Genomic DNA, 17,674 nt, shown 5'->3' with positions numbered 1-17,674 from the left:
TTAATAGTTGTAGCGTAATATTTGTATTTTTCAATCGTATTTATTTTTAATTCATAATTTTTGCCATAGTTATTTTTATTTCTAGATTTTTAGGCCTTGCCGTAAAATCCCTTAAGTGCTTTTTCTTTAGACTAAGATTTAGGTGCTTTAGAATTTTGCGATGCCTTTTTAAGTTTTAGTACCTTTTTAAGTTATTTCCATTTGGGATATAGTTTTACTTGTAAGCTTTAAGACGCAACTTTTAGTTTTAAATTTTTAGTTCCTTTTTAAGTTTAGACGCGCTATTTTCTTATTTCTCGACGCCTTTTACCTATGTATCAATTATCATTCCAATTAGTAATCTCAATTTGCGATTATAATTTTAAGTTAGTGATAGTAATAAGGTTGGGTTAGTCTAGTGTTTTTAAGTTCTATAAGTCACTCTTTTTCTTTCTTATTTTTATTTTTCGATCTTTTTCCGACACGCTCTTTTTCTTTCTTATTTCTCGCTATTCTAGTTTTTAGGACATAGATTTTTTATTCTACTTCTTATCTAAATTTCTTAAAATTACGAAAATTTATTTTAAGTGGTTAAATTGATAGACATCAAAATTTTCTGGTTCGTAGTAATAGTTGGATTTGTACGTGGACCGGGTTATTGGAGCCAAACAGTCCTCAATTATATTGAGACCAAACGAATCCTGCCCCTCTGCTGCATCTTTTGGCTATTCGAAACGTGGGCAAAATCAGAAAAGTCTATTAATTGGATAACTTATATAATTTTTCTTTCCTTTTAAAAAACTAATATGATATTCAGTGAATGCACCGAGCAAGACGTTCACCACCTTTTGTACGTTCACCACCTGTAACTAGATCAAGACATTTAGCAAATATTACCGCCGTTGATTTTTCTTTAGAATCGTCATCCAGTCGACCAAGTACTCCAATTCAAATTTCCAATAATCCATTTTTTGAACCCAACCTCGCAATTGAGAATCCGGAGAATATTCAGGGACGATTCATAGATCCTGAACCATTAAATTTTCCTCCGGAACCACCAATCATTCAAACAGAGATTGTTGAGGAATGAACCATTAAATCAGAATCCTCTAGTGATTCCGATTCAACAAATTCAATTATGGAGAATCTGGAACCTTTAAGTATGGAAGACCGAATGAGAGCTAAACGCACTGGCCAAGGTCACGCAATTACTCATCCAGACATTAATGCGCCAGATTATGAAATCAAAGGACAATTTCTACACATGGTGACTAATCAATGCCAATTTAGTGGTGCGCCAAAGGAAGATCCAAATGAACATCTTCGTACCTTTAATAGGATCTGCACACTATTTAAAATAAGAGAAGTGGAGGATGAACAGATATATCTCATGTTATTTCCCTGAACTTTAAAGGGAGAAGCCAAAGATTGGTTGGAATCGTTACCTGAAGGGGCGATTGATACATGGGACGTTTTAGTTGAAAAATTTCTTAAACAATTCTTTCCTGCATCTAAAGCCGTAAGACTTCAAGGAGAAATTGTTACGTTCACACAGAAACCGAATGAAACTCTATATAAGGCGTGGACAAGATTTGGAAAGTTATTAAGAGAATGTCCGCAACATGGTTTAGACACCTGTCAAATAGTACAAATATTCTACCAAGGATGCGACATCACTACAAGGAAAGACATAGATATAGCAGCTGGTGGTTCCATTATGAAGAAAACCGAAACTGATGCTTATAAAATTATTGATAACACTGCTTCCCACTCACATGAGTGGCACCAAGAAAAAGATATCGTTAGATCATCTAAAGCAGCTAGAGCCGATTCTAGCCATGACTTAGATTCCATTTCCGCAAAGATAGATGCTGTCGAGAGACGAATGGAAAAGATGACTAAGGATATTCACTCAATACGAATTTGTTGTGAGCAGTGTGGAGGACCACATTTGACAAAAGATTGTCTCAGTATTGAATTTACAATGGAACAAAGAGAGAATATTTCATACATAAACCAAAGGCCTGGAAATAATTATCAGAATAATTATCAACCGCCAAGACCGATCTACAATGAAAACCAGAATTATAACCGAAATATTCCATACAACAACCAACAAGGTCCTAGCAATCAACAAGTATCCAACAATACTTACAATCAGCAAAGACCTAATTTTCAAAACAAACCACAACAAACCGATGATAAAAAGCCGAATTTAGAAGATATGATGACGAAGCTAGTTGAAACTCAAACGCATTTTTTCACATCTCAAAAACAAACTAATGAACAAAATGCTCAAGCATTTTGAAATAAACAAGCTTCTATTCAAAACTTGGAACAAGAAGTAAGTAACCTAGCAAGGTTAATAGGTGAAAGAAAACTGGGAAGTTTACCTAGTGATACAAATGCTAACCCCCGGAATGAAACAGCTAAAGCCATTACCACAAGAAGTGGTACAACACTTAAACCACCTGAAATACCTGTAACTTCTGATGAAGCTATTCCTACTCCACAAGAACCACAACCTGAACAAGATAAGGAAAAAGAATCGGTAGTTGAGAAGGTTAATGAAGATAACACAGTTAAGGCTAAACCTTATGTTAAACCATACCAACCACCACTTCCTTACCCGAGTAAAATGAAGAAAGAGAAACTTGAAGCCGAGCAATCCAAATTCTTGGATATGTTTAAACAGATAAATGTAAATCTTCCTTTCATTGATGTGATTTCAGGAATGCCTAGATATGCTAAATTCTTGAAAGATCTAATCTCAAATAGAAAGAAAATGGAAGAACTCTCGGCTGTTACTATGAATGCTAATTGTTCAGCAGTGCTGTTGAATAAGATACCAGAAAAACTATCTGATCCAGGAAGTTTCACAATTCCATGTTTTCTGGGTAGTCTTAGTTCAATAGAAGCATTGACAGACTTAGGTGCTAGTATAAATTTAATGCCATTTTCACTATACACTAAACTAGACCTTGGAGAATTAAAACCAACAAGAATAAGCATACAACTAGCCGATCGATCAATAAAATATCCTAGAGGGATAATGGGGAATATGCTGGTTAAAGTTGGTACTTTAGTATTTCCAGTAGATTTTGTTGTTTTGGACATGGAAGAAGATTCTCAAGTTCCTCTCATATTAGGAAGACCATTCTTAAACACGGCTAAAGCAATGATAGACGTGTTCGGTAAGAAATTGACCCTAAGTATAGAGGATGAGAGTGTTACCTTTTCAGTTGATAGAGCAATGCAACAACCGCAATCTGCAGATGATACATGTTATTATATTCAAACTATAGACTCACATGCAGAATTGTTAGAAGAATTTCCAAAATTACAAGGAACAGGAGAATGTTCTTTAGGAGAAGGTAATGAACCAATTAATGAAGCTGAAATATTAGCTACACTTATGGCTAATGGATATGAACTAACAACAGAAGAAATTCAAATGCTAAAAGAAGAAGACAGATATCGATATAAATCATCGATAGAAGAACCTCCGAAATTAGAGTTAAAGCCACTTCCAAACCATTTGGAATACGCTTATTTACATGGTGAATCTGAATTACCTGTAATAATATCGTCTTCTCTTACTGAAAATGAGAAATCACAACTCATTTCTGTGTTGAAAGCTCATAAACCAGCCATTGCATGGAAGATTCATGATATTAAAGGAATAAGTCCTTCGTATTGCACACATAAAATCCTTATGGAAGAAGGTCATAAAACGTATGTGCAACGCCAACGAAGACTAAATCCTAATATGCAAGATGTAGTTAAGAAAGAAATTATTAAACTGCTAGATGCAGGTTTAATATATCCAATTTCTGATAGTCCATGGGTAAGCCCAGTTCAATGCGTACCTAAGAAGGGTGGCATGACTGTCATTACAAATGAAAAAAATGAGCTTATTCCTACTAGGACTGTAACAGGATGGCGTGTATGTATTGATTATAGAAAATTAAATGACGCCACCAGAAAAGATCACTTTCCCTTACCTTTCATTGATCAAATGTTGGAAAGATTAGCCGGAAATAGTTACTATTGTTTTCTAGATGGATTTTCCGGATATTTTCAAATTCCAATAGCACCCGAAGATCAAGAGAAAACCACATTCACGTGCCCTTATGGTACTTTTGCTTACAAATGCATGCCATTTGGACTTTGCAACGCCCCTGCAACCTTTCAAAGGTGTATGATGGCGATTTTTCACGACATGATAGAAGAATGCATGGAAGTTTTCATGGATGACTTTTTAGTCTTCGGTGATACATTTGAATCATGTCTAGCTAATCTTGAACGAATGCTTATTAGATGCGAACAATCAAATCTAGTACTTAATTGGGAGAAATGCCATTTCATGGTTAAAGAAGGCATCATTCTTGGACATAAAATTTCAAAAGAAGGAATTGAAGTGGATAGAGCTAAAGTAGATGTAATTGCTAAACTTCCACATCCCACCAATGTTAGGGGAGTTAGGAGTTTTCTAGGACATGCCGGTTTTTACCGACGTTTCATAAAAGATTTTTCTAAAATTGCCACTCCTATGAATAAACTCCTAGAAAAGGATGCTCCATTCATCTTTTCAGATGAATGTATCAAATCTTTTAATATTCTTAAAGAGAAACTCACTAATGCGCCGATCATGATAACACCAATTTGGAATCTACCATTTGAACTAATGTGCGATGCAAGTGATTTTGCAACGGGAGCCGTTTTAGGACAAAGGATTGAAAAACGATTTCAACCTATATATTATGCTAGTAAGACGTTACAAGGAGCACAAACGAACTATACAACTGCTGAAAAAGAACTCCTTGCTATTGTCTTTGCTTTTGACAAATTTCGTTCATATCTCGTTCTAGCAAAAACGGTGGTCTATACCGACCATTCTGCTCTTAGATACCTATTTTCGAAACAAGATGCCAAACCAAGATTAATCCGTTGGATCTTACTCTTACAAGAGTTTGATATTGAAATCCGAGATAAAAGAGGAGAAGAAAATCTCGCCGCTGATCATCTTTCTCGTCTTGAAAATCCCGAATTAGAAGTTCTAAATGAATCAGCCATACAAGACAACTTTCCTGATGAATATCTATTGAAGATAGATTATAATGAAATACCATGGTTTGAAGACTATGCAAACTACTTAGTATGTGGATTCCTTGAAAAAGGATTATCGTACCAAAAATGAAAGAAATTCTTCAGTGATATAAAACACTATTTTTGGGAAGATCCACATCTGTTTAAAAGTTGTCCCGATGGAATAATACGCCGATGTGTATTTGGAGATGAAGCTAGTAAAATTTTAAATCATTGTCACACAGGACCAACAGGAGGGCATTATGGGCCTCAACTAACAGCAAGAAAAGTTTATGATGCTGGATTCTATTGGCCTACAATTTACAAAGACGCACACCTTCTTTGCAAATCCTATGATGCTTTGTCAAAGGGCCAGAAAAATAAGTCAACGTGATGAAATGCCACAAAATGTCATTCAAGTATGTGAAGTATTTGACATTTGGGGTATTGACTTTATGGGTCCATTTCCAAAATCTCATAATAATTTATACATTCTCGTAGCCATTGATTATGTATCTAAATGGGCGGAAGCACAAGCTCTCCTAACTAACGATGCACGAGTTGTAGTCAACTTTTTAAAATGTCTTTTTACAAGGTTTGGAACACCGAAAGCTTTAATAAGTGATCGGGGAACTCATTTCTGTAATAATCAACTTGAGAAAGTTCTTAAAAGATATGAAGTAACTCATAAAATCTCCACTGCTTATCATCCACAAACAAGTGGACAAGTTGAAAATACCAACCGAGCTTTAAAACGTATTCTAGAGAAAACCGTAGGATCAAATCCAAAGGAATGGTCCATTAAATTGGAGGATGCACTTTGGGCTTTTAGAACAGCCTATAAAACTCCAATTGGAACCACACCTTTTAGACTTGTTTATGGAAAAGCATGTCATCTTCCAGTAGAAATTGAACACAAAGCATTTTAGGCTTTGAAGACATGTAATCTTGATATGCATGAAGCTGGACGTCTACGATTAAGTCAACTAAACGAATTAGAAGAATTAAGACATGAAGCATACGAAAATTCGTTAATCTATAAGGAAAGAACGAAGAAATGGCATGATAAAAGAATCAGAAGTTTAAAAGAATTCAAAGAAGGAGACAGAGTTCTTTTTTTCAATTCACGATTCAAGCTATTTCCTGGAAAATTGAAATCAAGATGGTCTGGACCATTCATAGTCAAACGAGTTTTCCCATACGGAACAGTAGAATTAATAAATTCAAATGGAATTGAATTTAAAGTTAATGGTCACAGAGTTAAACACTACATAGATAGTCCGATGGAATTCGACAATGAAGTTAATCACAATTTCGATACCACAGCTAACTAAGTGTGGGGAGAATCAAGTCTTTAAAGGATAATATGTATTTCTGTTAGAGTTAGATTGTCTGTTTTCGTGTAGTTCTCGAAAATGGAAACCGAATGGTCTTTCCCTAGCAGACCCTAAAGAACTAGTCTTCTCCCCCCATTCTGATTTTTTTTTTTTTTAGGAAATGAAGACTGCCTGTGAACTAAACCATGGTCTAATGCTACACGCTTTGATCACTAAACATAATAATGACACACTTCCGAGTGAAATAGTATCAGTAATCAGAGAAAGATTGGACGGAGTAAGAAAAGAATCCAGATGCAAAGATAATAAGTTACAATTTGGTAAAGGAAAATCAAAATCCGCAGCGAAAAGAAGAGCACGACACCTTGAAAGATGTCACAAATGCGGAAAATGGTCACATGGAGGTAAATGTTCAAATAATCAAACCTATTCAAATACCGAATTTGTTACTTTATGCAGAGACGGACCGTTCATATGTTTAGAAGAAAAAACACTGAATGCTCGAGGTTACGCCTATGTAGCTATGGAAAACCAATTAAACTGACTATCTTATGAATGGAATAGATCATATAACTAAGAATACTATCTCACAGGTAAGTCTGTACAGTTTTTATTTTTATTTTTAACCTTTTGATAATAAACGCTAATTTGTTCGCTATAAAGTATTAAATTGGTATTGAATAAAATTAGGTTTGGCGACCGAAATTATTGATATCATTCGAAAATTTATTACATCACTGCGAAATTTAACGTTTATTCTTAAGGTATAAATATCTTTAATCAATCAACCCAAAATATTTCAAAAATTCGTCATGAGTTAAATTAGGTCATGGAACCGAAATTACCTTACCGAAAAGAGGGGCACATATTTTTGATAATATTTGATTGATTAAAGTGGGATAAAAAGCCAAAAAGATTTTTAATTTTATTTTTACCATGTTTTTAAAATTAATATATAAATCTTAAATTAATATTATAAACTTTGTAAAAACAATATATTTAAAATTGTAAATATTTGAAAAATATAATATAAGTTTGGTGTGATTTTATAATATGAATTTTTAAATTAAGTTTGGTGTGAATTTTTAATTTTTAAAATATGAATTTTATTTTTATGCATTTTAAATTGTAAGTTTGGTGTGAATTTTTATTATTAATTTTGAATTTTATGTATTTAGTTTAAGTTGGTGTGAATTTAAAAACAAAAATTTACTTTATTTCGCTAAGTAAAAAATATAATTTTTAAAATTCGTCGTAAGTTGAAGACTAGGTCATTGAACCGAAATTGCTTTACCCGAGGGAGGGACGAGAATTTTTATTATCATTATTTTTAATCTTATTGAATTAAAGTATGCCAAAAACATAAAAAAAAAAAAAAAAACCAAAAGTCTAAGCTTTTAAAACAATTGCTTGAAAAAGACAAATTTTAAAATTTTGTTGAAGGACGGACTAGGACATCGATCCGAAACGACCTCGTCTTAAATAACAAGGGAAACAAAATTTTAAAATTAATTACTTAATTGTTTTAATTAGTATAAGATATAAAAAAAAAAAAAATACAAACTCCGCGACTCGCGGAGTTTGCAGGGTCAAACACCGCGACTCGCGGAGGGACCAAAATACAGAGAAAAATATAAACGTAAAGAACAGCTCAGTTGCACACCACAACACAAAAAATACTGCGAAACAAACCCGAAAAAACACTCCCAAATTCACAATTTTTGACCGTTAATCATCAAATCTTTTACTAAAATCATGTTAAGAAGGATGCTATCAAGGAATTACTCAAGAAAAACGGTAAATTTCTACACCTAAACACCATTTAATCCGAAAATTAGTGTTCTTGAGCAATTTTATACCCAATTTGATTTTGATGCTTTTTAGTGTAATTATGCTTAAATTGTTTATGTATTATGCTTGTATAACCTAGATTGATGCTATTTAACATGATTAGAAGCCTTAAACTTCAAATTTTGAGTAATCTAGGGTTTGTGTTCTTGAGCAATTTAGGGCTTTTTGATATAAACAGGTTATGGCCAATTTTTGTCATGAATTGTTGCAAAATTAAGTAGTGTAACATGTTTAGGTAGTTAAATGATCCAAACTTTGAGCCTAAGCATGATTTTGAGAATTAAAGTGGACTTTTTCAAGTCTAAAATTCATGAACTTGATTTTTGAGAGATAATGCCATTTGAAACTTGTTTAATTGCTAGTAATGATTATTTTGACATGTTATTTGAGTTGAATGCTTATGAACTTGGTAAACATTTTCGTATATGCTTATTTGAAAAAGTGGAGATTTGATAAAAATATGAAAATGAGCTTAAGTTTGATATAAATTAGACATGTCATTGTAATTATTTTGATTGATGATTTTGCTGACACTAATGCATATTTGGATGCACAAAAATTGTGTTTGATGTGTTTTGCAGACTGAAAGGGGTGAATCTTCATCCCAAGCTCGCAATGCTCCTACTGAGAATACGGAACAGCAGGAGGTGGATAACTACTACAAACAAGATATACCTCATCCAGTCATGACATTCTCTGATATGCACTTGGAAGATTTGCACCCGAACCTGAGATTTGACAGACTTTGGATAGATTATCCAAAATACCAAAGGGGTTTGCATACTCTTCATTCTAAAGCTGTTGAAGTACCTAGGGTCATAGAATGGGGACCATTAGAAGCTGTAGAATTGGCCGGGCCAATTAGGGAATTACTTACACAGAGGTATGGTAATTCTACTTTTAACGATTGGGTACGATTATTCAACATGCGTAGACCTGTATATAAAGTATGGTGTGAAGAATTGTTGTGTAGTATAGAATTAAATGATCGGGTAGCTAGTTTAACCGATCGATATTTTATTAGATTTTTGTTAGGAGGTTCGATGCGCCACATGTTTTTACTAGACATGGCTCAGGCTTTACGTATATATACGCCTGAGGAGTTAGCATCTGCCGATTGTAGAGGGTTGATACTAAATGATAGAAAGATAGATGAAAATTTTGATACGCATGGTGTATGGAGTCAAATGACTAGCCATCACCGATTTAAAGAGGGAAATTACTCTTATTTGGATATAGATAGAGCTGAATTAAGAGTAATTCATAGGTTTTTAGCCAATTCGATTACACAACGAGGTAAGAACAAGGAAAAGGTAAATGAACAGGATTTGTTTTACCACATGTGTATTCGAGATCCACAAAGCGCTGTAAGTATACCTTATTGTGTGGGTTATTATTTATCAACTATGGTTAGGGGGATGAGACCGCATATCATAATAGGAGGTGGTATATTTATTACTTTGATTGCTGAATATCTCGGTGTGGATATAAGTCAGGGGGGATTATTAGTCGAAGAACCAGAACCCCGCGATACAATAGGTTTAAATGTATACCATGGTACGAAGGTTTTGAAGAGGCGAAATAACGCCGCAGTACAATACCATGGTAGACATCCACAGGTTGAGAGAAACCAACAGCAAGGTAATGTAGGAAGGGGAAATGAAATGCAGAAATGCAAAGGTTTTTAGCTTCACAAGAGTATGAAAATGCTAGACATAGAGCATTTGAAGATTGGCAAGTTCATCAAAACCAAATCATAGCTTATTGCCAACATATAGGTAGAAACTATATTCCTACTCCATCGCCCATATTCCCTCCCTGGTCTATAGAGATCCAACCACCGTATCCTACGTATAACCCAGCCGAAGCATTTTATAGCACATATGGTTATGCATGGAACCCCTTCTGGTATCAGTATCATCCCTAGTCTACTTAGTTTTATTTATTTTATAATTTGTAATGTTGATACATTTAATACTTATGTTAATATTGTAATAGTTTTTATAATTTTCTAACTTTTATTATTAGATTTTAATAATTTTTGAATGTGGGGTAATATACCAAACTTCAAAAATATATATATATATATTTGCAGTTTATCTTATGTACACAACAGGGTAAAACAACGTATTTTCAAAGACTGGCATTAAGTTCAGCAAAAGCAACTAATTTTGACGACAAGATGCAAAATATATGTGAAATAACAACAAGACGGAATGAACAAATGATATGCACCATTTATCATTCAGCAAGCAAACACAAATATGTTTGGAAACTTTGGTAAAATTTAATCATTTCTACGCTAATCACCCTCAATAATTTAAATTGTTACTGATTTCTTGCAAATGAGGGCATTGCAAGATCTTAAGTGTGGGAAGGGGTTAAATTCTTTCGGATTTTAAAATTTTTATCTTAAACACTTGGTTACCATTAAAAATACTAGTAAAGCAGTAGTTGTATTAGAATCTAGTGCTCTCTGATAATAAAGAACAACCCTAGTCTTATATACTGACTACCCAATTCTAGTAAAATTTTTCAAAATTTTCAATTAAATGAACTCAAAATCATGTTTATACATATTTATGAATGATAAAACTAGGTTTTAACACCGAAATTATTGTTACCTCGGAAAGGACATAAATTGAGAAACAAACCAAAATGTTAAAATTCATTTAAAATGGAATAGAGGACAATAAAAAGGAAAATAAAAGCCAAGTGTGGGAAAATTCTCCAAGTTATTCAAAACATATGTCACATATTTTTGTACAAATAACTGAAAATACTTTTGCTTTGGACTAAACTAAAAAGTTTTACCTGATTTACTGTAAGAAAGATGGATCTACACGATGAATCAATTCCATCGTTAAAAGGAAGTAAAGTCTTTCGAAAAAGAAACGCGCTTCTTGATTTAGGTCAGGAAGTTGTCGTCCAGACCAGCTGTAGGTTGACGAAAAATCTAGAAAAATCATCACTAAAATCAGCAGGAAATCCACGGACCTCAGCATTAAACAGGGTCGCCAAGTGGTCAGATTTATCCTAACCATGAGAAGGATTTATCTCGTACAATGGGGGGGCACCATGCAAATTAGCTGGATAAGACTAATGAATCAGATCCCTAGAAAGGATAATCTCCTTAAAAGATCAAAAAAGCAGCTTTTAAGCCTGATATTACTCAATCCTTGAGATTGACCTTAAAGATTGAGAATTACAAACTCATGGAATTCAATGATATCTAAACTCGAGCCTGAACGAGAAAATATTTTGATCAAAATTACAAACCGATTTGTTTTCTAAAAACCCATTTTCAATGCGTTCATTACCATTGAACGTAAAATCCTAGGAATTCACCTGGAATTCATTAGGTCTCCTGAACCAAATCGGGTGTCAACCGTAAGAACGGTGGTTGCATAGCATGGTCAAAGACAGGACCTTGTGCCAGACCGACAAATTAAAAGGGTGAGCTTTACTATTGCTCCTACAAAGGATAGTAATTGCGTCCGACACGTTATAGACCATAATTAAAAGCATGTCAGAGGACATTGCCTTAACAGTTGCTTGTTCAACGCTTTTCTTTACAACCGGACGGTAGTTTACCGAAAGGTAATATACGGGACAAGTAAACTGGACGTGTTGCTTTCCTAATACAAGGTTAGCAAGTGGGTGACACAAAACCGCAAGTTTTGAGCTAAAATTTTCAAATCTGAAACCCACCAAACCCACAAAAATAATTTGCAAACACCGGTGAAGGATTATTCTGGAAAACTTATCTAGAGTAAAAACTAGATTTAATTTTCAAAAGATCAAATGTTTTCATAAAGATCCAATTTCCTTAATGGATCTAAATTTTTATAGTCATGTGGGACTGTAAACCATATCGTTACTACCATTGTTTATACCACCGTAAAGAAATCACTGATGTACAAAGTGTGAAGAATAAAGAAGTGATTCTAGTATTTCAAGACTATATTGCTTGAGGACAAGCAACGCTCAAGTGTGGGAATATTTGATAATGCCAAAAATGAACATATATTTCATAGCATTATTCCCCAAGAAAGACAAGCTTTTAGTTGCAATTGTTCTATTTACAAGTGATATTCGTTTAAATATTAAAAGGTGAAGACAAAAGACAGATTCGACGAATTGAAGACGCAAATGACCAAAAAGCTCAAAAGTACAAAATACAATCAAAGTGGTTCCAATTATTGATAAGAAACGTCTCGAAATTACAAGAGTACAAGATTCAAAATGCAAAGTATAAGATATTAAATTATTCGCAAGGACGGTCGAAAATCCGGAACCGGGACCAGAGCCAACTCTCAACGCTCGACGCAACGGACTAAAAATTACAAGTCAACTATGCACATAAATATAATATAATATTTAAATAATTCTTATAATTATTTATATATTATATAATATATTATAAACCGTCGGCAAGAAAGGCTCCAAACTTGTGTGAGCTGTAAAAGCAAACTCCGCGAGTTGCGTAGTTTGCAGTGCAAAAATTACGCGAGTCGCGGAGACCCCATGAACTCAATTCCCTATAAAAGCAAACGAATTCTGATCATTTTATATATCCAATATATCAATCTCTCTATCTATATACGTTATATTTATATTTATAATTTATATTTTAATTTTAATTTTAATCCTAATAATAAGGGTATGTTAGCGAATGTTGTAAGGGTGTAAGTCGAAATTCTGTCCGTGTAACGCTACGCTATTTTTAATCATTGTAAGTTATGTTCAACCTTTTTAATTTAATGTCTCGTAGCTAAGTTATTATTATGCTTATTTAATCCGAAGTAATCATGATGTTGGGCTAATTACTAAAATTGGGTAATTGGTCTTTGTACCATAATTGGGCTTTGCACCATAATTGAGGTTTGAACAAAAGAACGACACTTGTGGAAATTAGACTATGGCCTATTAATGGGTTTTATATTTGTTTAACTAAATGATAGTTTGTTAATTTTAATATAAAGATTTACAATTGGACGTACCTATAAATAACCATATACACTCGATCGGACACGATGGGCGGGGTATTTATATGTACGAATAATCGTTCATTTAACCGGACACGGGAATGGATTAATAGCCACTAGAATTATTAAAACAGGGGTGAAATTATGTACAAGGACACTTGGCATAATTGATAACAAAGTATTAAAACCTTGGGTTACACTCAGTCGACATCCTGGTGTAATTATTAAACAAAGTATTAAAATCTTGTTACAGTTTAAGTCCCCAATTAGTTGGAATATTTGACTTCGGGTATAAGGATAATTTGACGAGGATACTCGCACTTTATATTTATGACTGATGGACTGTTATGGACAAAAACCAGACGGACATATTAAATAATCCAGGACAAAGGACAATTAACCCATGGGCATAAAACTAAAATCAACACGTCAAACATCATGATTACGGAAGTTTAAATAAGCATAATTCTTTTATTTCATATTTAATTTCCTTTATTTTATATTTAATTGCACTTCTAATTATCGCATTTTATTTTATTGTTATTGTATTTAATTGCACTTTTAATTATCGTACTTTTTATTATCGCAAGTTTATTTTATCGCACTTTCATTTATCGCAATTTCATTATCGTTATTTACTGTACGCTTTAAATTAAGTCTTGTATTTATTTGTTATTTTACATTTGGTTTTAACTGCGACTAAAGTTTTAAAATCGACAAACCGGTCATTAAACGGTAAAAATCCCCCTTTATAATAATAATATTACTTATATATATATTTGTATTTTTAAAAGTAAACTAATATAGCGTTAAGCTTTGTTTAAAGATTTTCCCTGTGGAATGAACCGGACTTACTAAAAACTACACTACTGTACGATTAGGTACACTGCCTATAAGTGTTGTAGTAAGGTTTAAGTATATCCATTCTATAAATAAATAAATATCTTGTGTAAAATTGTATCGTATTTAATAGTATTTTCTTGTAAATTATAAAGCTATTTTATATACACCTCGCACGACATCACGGACCCCGAAGGTCATGCTCCACCAATCGCATACTCCCATGATGAAGTCAGCGGACCCTAAAGGTCATGCTTCATCAATCACCAATACCATGATGAAGTCAGCGGACTCTGAAAGTCATGCTTCATCAATCAACGCCCTTTTGGCCTCGAACGACGAGTAGCGTAACACCGCGCTCTGCTACGCCATAGTGAATCCTAACGGATACCACTAACCATTCACACACTCGAGCAAGAACCACATATATCAAACAAAGGCACAAAACAATAATTCTCTAGAAGAGAATCCGACACACACCTCCCTTAACCGAAGGATTTCACCTTGCTCACCAAACACGTCCATTATCTCTCAACGAGATTTACCACATTACCACCTCGGTGATAATTCAAATCCAAACCATAAGTACAATTTATCCGAAGTTGTAATCTACCACAAATCGACCAAAACTAGGTCTCGACAACATTTTCCGGATCTACCAAAAGCATCATCTGAAATCTCACACTAAAACTTCCTCGTGCGGAAGTGTAACTCCCCCACTTGGAACTACGTTCCAATATCACAACTCGTACAACCGTACAATGCTACCAAAGGTAGACTTTACCAAAAATTAGGTTCACACGACCCATTACCATAACTTGCTCCAACCTTGAGCATACGAAAGATTTCAATCAATCCTTAAACACTTCGAACAAAAAGTGTACCACGATTACACAAACCACACCCTCGCAATCATCCAATTGCTCTAGTTTGTCAATTTCCACCTAGTCACTCATGTACCTAAGGATTTCACTCCGGTACCCTAAGTACGATGTAACCACAACACAATCGGAGTTGAACTCCACGCTAGTAGGTATAAAAGAGGCACCTAATGTCGCGTCTTATATACTCCATTACCAACATATATCGAGATCCAAAACACTCAATCTCAAGGTTTTCCAACCACCCGACGAACCTCATGGTTCATCAACTTCCACACTATAGCGAACACGCGCTTAACAATCGAACACCAAAACCCATTTCCATGGCTTGGTAGAAACATCTCCCAAATACTAAGGAATGTTTGGTTGCACCAAGTATTACGCCCTTTGCCCATTAATCACAACATCACCATAGGGTACTTCCATTAGGAACGTCACCCATAACAACAATATGCACAACACAAGGCATTTACAAACTCAAATTCAACGGCACTTAATAAATAATCAAAGAACATATTTATTAAAATGAAACATACCTTAACGTCTCCTGCCGCACCCGTCCCCGCTAACTTGGGACATTCCGACTTACGATGTCCTTCTTCTTGGCAATTGAAGCACACCATGCCATCACCCTTTGACACCGAACATTCCCACGACTTGTGACCCCTCACGCCACAATTGTAACATCGAGACGTACTAGAATCCGGTATACCCGTCCGCGTACCACCTGTGCTCACACTCGAACCCTTAGTCCTCTTACTCGGAGCATCATACGAAACAACCATTCTCTCACTTGAAGGTTCACCAATCTTTGATCGCGTATACGACTCGAAACCTCTAGCCACGGCGAATAATTTTGCAAACGATTTTGCGTGACCCCGGCTAATCTTATTCTTCAAGTCATCATTCAAGGTTCGATAGAAATCTTGCATCAACAAATTATCATTCCCCAAATACTCCGGGCAAAAACGAGCCTTCGCCATAAAGGTCGTCTTGAGAGTATTCAAATCCATAGAACCCTGTTGCAAATTTCGTAACTCATTACGCATTTTCGACAAATCGGCTGAAGTCCGAAACTCCTCAAAGAATTCCTTCTTAAACCCGTCCCATGATAACGCCATAAACGTTTCGCCACCGACAAGATCAATCTTTCCATCCAACCAATCCTTCGCCCTACCCCGCAACAAACTAGTAGCGAGTCTCGTCTTCTTCTCAGGAGGGCATTCAATAGTACGAAAACACCCTTCGACATTCGAGATCCAAGTTGTGCTTACCAAAGGATCCGGTTTCCCCTCATACATCGGGGGTTTAGTCCTCATGAAGCTCTTAAGACAACGCTCCATTTCACTACTACCCCGAAATTCGGAATACTTCCTATCCATTTCTTCTCAAAACGCACTCATTTGCTCCGCAACGGCGGCCGCAACTCTAGAGTTAAACTCCTCGTCATTCGTCTCGATCTCGTTTCACGTCGTCATTCTAAAGAATGCAAAATGATTAGTCCACAAACGTATAAAGCAACATGCATAACACCGCCCCATCTTGCTCAACACTCGTCGTACATCACTTGTTAGACAATATTTGCACCCGTAATAAGGTTTGCAAGTCCTTATTACGCACACACGTCATCTCAACTTGTTAGTACAACGACCGCCTCGCTCGATGATATAACCAACACAACGACGATTCCACGCGATATAAACACATGCAAGGGAATAGCATCACAACACAATCCAAAAGTCCTAGTTAGTCCACCTACAAACAAGGCACTAACTATAACCCGTTCCGACCCGTTCACCTACAAGTCCCGCAACAAATAAGCACACACAAAAGTCTAAGTCTAGGCACCTATCTCAAGTCGCCTAAATCCCTTAGACCATGCTTTAATACCACTTGTAACAACCCAACCCGTATTAAAAACGGCCCATAAATTTTTTTCCTTTTAATACGCTTTAAATAACACTTTAGGTCCCAATTGTGTTTCCATAAACATCTTTAATACGATAGAAGGTTTAATAAACCTTAAAACATTTAATACGACCTGACTAGTTTAGTTTCCAACCAAAACGAGCATGGTGATTTGGGACTACGCTACCCAAATCCTAATCGAATACAAAAGCAAGATCTTCTAAGCAACCTAGCCAAGATCTCTAATCCCCAGGCTTACCCGAGCCGCCAAGCATGCGAACCTATAAAAATATCAACAACGAGAGGGTAAGCTAACGCTTAGTGAATGATAATATACTACATACATATATATGTATAAAATGGACACGCCACACAAATATCAAATACCGCATACCGAAGCATCCATGTATAAGGCAACTACACTAAGCATACCGTACGATCTCTAAGCAACAAGCTAAAGATATCAACAAAGTATAAGTTCACCAACGACGATGTGAACAACGCCAATAAGCTACACCCAGAGGGTTAGCTACAACACAACATTACATTAATATATATACAACAATATAAAACGAATAAGGTTAACCCCTTAATCCATTACCGAATACCAAACGCCACAATGAAGATTGGCCGAACTACACGAGCCTTAGTAATCCGAAACCACACGAGATTACTATCTTCACAACATCGAGATTGGCCGAACTACACGAGCCTTAGTGAATCCGAAAACACATGAGATCACTTCCTCAATAAGATGACCGAACTACACGCGTCATCATGAGTCCGAACTACACGAGACTCA

The sequence above is a fragment of the Rutidosis leptorrhynchoides genome, chromosome 6, assembly GCF_046630445.1.
Source record: "Rutidosis leptorrhynchoides isolate AG116_Rl617_1_P2 chromosome 6, CSIRO_AGI_Rlap_v1, whole genome shotgun sequence".
Lineage (NCBI taxonomy): Eukaryota > Viridiplantae > Streptophyta > Magnoliopsida > Asterales > Asteraceae > Rutidosis > Rutidosis leptorrhynchoides.
The sequence above is the reverse complement of the archived record's forward strand: the minus strand, read 5'-3'. Positions refer to the sequence as shown.